Raw genomic sequence first — 5,141 nt, forward strand, 5'->3', positions numbered from 1 at the left:
GCATTTAATGAAAAAATAATTTAAACTGAACTGACCTCAAAAAGCACTTTTTCGACATTTTGTTGTTACAGCCATATTCTAAAATTGAATAAAATATTTTGTTCCCCTCATCAATACCCGATAATGACGAAGCAAAAACAGGTTTACATTTTTTTGGGCAAATGTATTTAGAACAAAAAAACGATACCGTATTTACATAAGTATTCAGACCCTTTGATATGAGACTCGAAATCGAGGTCAGGTACATCCTGTTTCTATTGATCATCATTGAGATGTTTATACAACTTCATTGAAGACATTATTAAAGTGGCCAGTGATTCCTAATCTATGTCTATAGGCAGCCGCCTCTGATGTGATAGCTGTTTAGCAGTTTGATGGCCTTGAGATAGAAGCTGTTTTTCAGTCTCTCGGTCCCAGATTTGATGCACCTGCCAAATTTCTTTAGCCTCCTGAAGTTGAAGAGGCGCTGTTGCACCTTCTTCACCACACTTTCTTTGTGGGTGGAACATTTCAGTTTGTCAGTGATGTGTACGCCGAGGAACTTGAAGCTTTCCACCTTCTCCACTGCGGTCCCATCGATGTAGATACGGGGTTGCTCCCTCTGCTGTTTCCTGAAGTCCACGATCATCCCTTTGTTGACGTTGAGTGAGAGGTTAGTTTCCCGGCACCACGTTCCCAGAGCCCTCACCTCCTCCATGTAGGCTGTCTCATCGTTGATGGTAATCAAGCCTACTACTGTTGTTTTGTCTGCAAACTTGATGATTGAGTTGGAAGCGTGCATGGACAAGCAGTCATGGGTGAACAGGGAGTACAGGAGTACACACCTGTCTATATAAGGTCCCACAGTTGACAGTGCATGTCAGAGGAAAAACCAAGCTATGAGGTCGAAGGAATTGTCCGTAGAGCTCCGAGACAGGATTCTGTCGAGGCACAGATCTGGGGAAGGGTACCAAAAAATATCTGCAGCATTGAAGGTCCCCAAGAACCTAGTGGCCGCCATCATTCTTAAATGGAGGAAGTTTGGAACTACCAAGACTGTCCGCCCGGCCAAACTGAGCAATCTGGGGAGAAGGGCCTTTGTCAGGGAGGTGACCAAGAACACGATGGTCACTCTGACAGAGCTCTAGAGTTCCTCTGTAGAGATGGGAGAACCTTCCAGTAGGACAACCATCTTTGCAGCGCTCCACCAATCAGGCCCTTATGGTAGTGGCCAGCCGGAAGCCACTCTTCAGTAAAAGGCATATGACAGCCAGCTTGGAGTTTGCCAAAAGGCAGCTAATGGACTCTCAGACCATGAGAAACAAGATTCTCTGGTCTGATGATACCAAGATTGAACTCTTTGGCCTGAATGTCAGCATCCCATCTGGAGGAAATTTTTATTTTTTTTAAAATCTTTATTATTATTTTTTAATCTAACACAGCGGTTGCATTAAGAACCAGTGTATCTTTAATTATATGTCCAACATGTATTTTTCAGCAAAGTTTATGATGAGTTTTTCTGTTAGATTACGTGACTCTCTAAAATTTCTCCGGACAATTTTGGCGCCATGTTCACAATGTAAAACCAGGATTTGTAGCTATAAATATGCACATTTTCAAACAAAACATAAATGTATTGTATAACATGATGTTATAAGACTGTCATCTGATGAAGTTGTTCAAAGGTTAGTGATTATTTTTATCTCTATTTGTGGGTTTTGTGAAAGCTATCTTTGCGGTGAAAAAATGGCGTTGTGTTTTGGGCTATTGTGGTGAGCTAACATAAATATATGTTGTGTTTTCGCTGTAAAACATTTTAAAAATCGGACATGTTGGCTGGATTCACAAGATGTTTATCTTTAATTATGTGTACAACATGTATTTTTCATAAATGTTTTATGATGAGTATTTCTGTATTTCACGTTGCTCTCTGTAATTAAATCCGGCTGTTTTGGAGCCATTTATGATCATGGCACCAATGTAAAACCAGGATTTGTAGCTATAAATATGCACATTTTCGAACAAAACATAAATGTATTGTATAACATGATGTTATAAGACTGTCATCTGATGAAGTTCTTCAAAGGTTAGTGATTATTTTTATCTCTATTTGTGGGTTTTGTGAAAGCTATCTTTGCTGTGAAAAAATGGCTGTGTTTTTTTGGATATGGTGGTGAGCTAACATAAATATATGTTGTGTTTTCGCTGTAAAACATTTAAAAAATCGGACATGTTGGCTGGATTCACAAGATGTTTATCTTTCATTTGCTGTATTGGACTTGTGATTTCATGAAATTATATTATATGATATTCCCTTTGGCGCTAGGCTAGGCTATGCTAGTCAGCGTTTCTGATGAGGAGGATCCCGGATCCGGACCCCTGAACTTATTTTGGCTTGCCATAACAAAGTGGTGGAATACTTGTTGACTCAAGACATTAAATCTAAATTTAATCAATTTTAAATTCAGTGATGTCCCTATTAATTTATTTAGTTGCAATTACTTCCATCACATCTCAACCATACTGCAAAATCTATTTTCTCCGACAAATGTTTTTTATAGATTAAATATGGTTTATTTTAACTATTTTCATAGTTCCTTACTCATGATGAGGGTGTACCATTCTTGATACACATGGGAAACTGTTAAGAGTGAAAAACCCAGCAGTGTTGCAGTTCTTGACACACTCTGGCACATCCTGCCTGGCACCTCCTGCCATACCCTGTTCAAAGGCACCTAAATATTTTCTCTTGCCTGTTCACCTTTTGAATGGCACACATACACAATCCATGTGTCAATTGTCTCAAGGCTTAAAAATCTTTCTTTAACCTGTCTCCTCCCCTTCATCTACACTGATTGAAGTGGATTTAACAAGTGACACCAATAAGGGATCTTAGCTTTCACCAGGTCAGGCTATGTCATGGAAAGAGCAGGTGTTCCTAATGTTTTGTACACTCGGTGTAGATGTAGCCATGTGCTTTTAAATGTATTTATTTGAGCGGCACTGGTGCACAAAATTCCATGAGCATTCCACAGGTGACATAAGTGAGTATTCAAAAAAATGATCAAGATTAGGAAAGGTTTGAAAACCACTGCCCTAACCTGCTCCAGGAGTGCTGCATGACCTGCTTCCAGCATCTGAAGTTTGTGTGTATCCTGCCCAGGTTGGGAATTAAAAAGCAGACTTCAAAAAGACGAGTTCTGCTTCGATGGACAATAAAGTTGTATGTAGATGAACCTGTCAATCAGAAATCAGTAAAGGTATAAACAAAATGTACATACTCAAGATACCATGAGGTTGCTCAACTGTAGAGGCCACCCTAACTCAAAACATACATTAATTGACAGGCACACTCACCCACAATCGGATGTCCCAGAATGGGGGCCAAAGTGTGTGTGTGTGTGTGCACATCTGAACGTGTCAGTCAACACAAACAGACCAGTATCACCCAGACCCAAGCCACCCTCACACACACTGGATCCATTGTCAGCACAGATTGAAGTGATGTAATGATCTGGTACTAGGAGGGAAGAGGAGTACAGACCCATGGCATTAAGAATAGACAGGCGTGACAGTGAGCTAGCATCACAAGGCTTTTCACTAGAATAACAACCTTAAATCATCATGGTAAGAGCAATTCTGTTAGTGTTTTGTGTGTGTTGAGGCATTTCTTTAGAGGATATGCAGTTTATAGTATATGATGTATTTACTACTATTTATTATTTTCATACTAGTTATGATTATTTCTTTCTATCACAGAACTTTTTTTATAGAAGATACAGAAAATAATGTCATACAATTGTTATTGGTAAAATCCCAAATAGTAGATCCAATAGCTCACATCATATTACTTTCAAAGCATTACGTGTGCATACCTCCTCAAGTGAAAGATTCCCTTTTCACTCATGCTTTTCAATTTTGCACTTCTCAGAGAGAAGTCATATGTCCTAATTGCGTTCATGTAAAGCTGTTTTTATACTGTTGTGACCGTAGTACAACGTAATGACCGTCAAGGGGTTTGGACCTCCTAACGGTTAAGGTGTTGGACTGACAGTCAGAGGAACCCAGGTTCAAGTTCCAGTCAGTTAATTTGCTACAATACTGTTGTCATCTTCACCAGTGACTGCTCTAAGTTGATGATGTTATTGTTGTTGATATTGTTTGTGGTATTGTTTACAGTTGGCCTGGGTAGGAAGGTTATGGTCTTTCCGTATGAGACAGACTTCAGCTTCGTGGCGCTCATCCCCCAGAAGGAAATGGGCCTGCGCGCATTCACTCTGTGTATGCGTGTGGCCACCGAGCTGGAAGGCGAGCAGCAGATCATCCTGTTTGCCTACCGCACCACAGACTACGACGAGCTCAACGTGTGGCGAGAGAAAGATGGCCATGTCGCCTTCTACCTGAGCGGCGATGGCGCTTTCTTCCACCTGCCGCCCATCACCACCTTCAGAACAAGTCTCTGCCTCACCTGGGAGTCCCGTACTGGGCTGGCTGCCTTCTGGGTGGACGGCCACCGCAGGCACCTACCAGCTGTACAAGCCGGGCTACACTATCCGGCCCAAGGGGACCGTCCTCATGGGGCAAGACACGGACAAACACCTTGGCGACCTGGAGGCTTTGCAGAGCTTTGTGGGAGAGGTGACCGACCTCAACATGTGGGACTATCTCTTGCCGAGGAGCCAAATCCAAGCCCTGCATTACGGACATAAGATCACCAAGGGAAACTTCTTTGACTGGGCCACCATTGAGTACCAGCTGAACGGGAATGTGATGGTGGTGGATGATGACTGACTCGGAGTGGAATCACAAACAAATGTGGATGTGATCCATTTGTGTGTCTGTGCTGGACTGCTACTGACCTTTTAAGTTAAGTTTGGTGTCCTAGGTTTAGTCACGTTCACACCGTATGCAGTCAATGGACTATGCTCACGCACAGAATATCAGTAGTTCATAAGAAAATATGACTTATATTTTGTGATCATTAAATAGTCTATGCAAGTCAAAACCAGATCCTTCACCAGACAGGCACATGTATAGACCATGTATAGCACTACCCTCTTTCAACACAATTCTTCTTTAGACATTCACTATTTATAGAATACTGTAGATACAGTATGTCCACTCACCTTCTGCATGGATGGTGAGATTAACTATATTTTCTA

At 41.4% G+C, this 5,141-nt stretch overlaps 1 pseudogene; it reads left to right on the top strand.

Moving 5' to 3' along the window:
* Positions 1 to 3,493: 3,493 nt before the first annotated feature.
* On the top strand, positions 3,494 to 4,906 carry LOC139541910 (C-reactive protein-like; annotated as a pseudogene).
* Positions 4,907 to 5,141: the final 235 nt, after the last annotated feature.

This window comes from Salvelinus alpinus, chromosome 17 (assembly GCF_045679555.1).
Source record: "Salvelinus alpinus chromosome 17, SLU_Salpinus.1, whole genome shotgun sequence".
Classification (NCBI taxonomy): domain Eukaryota; kingdom Metazoa; phylum Chordata; class Actinopteri; order Salmoniformes; family Salmonidae; genus Salvelinus; species Salvelinus alpinus.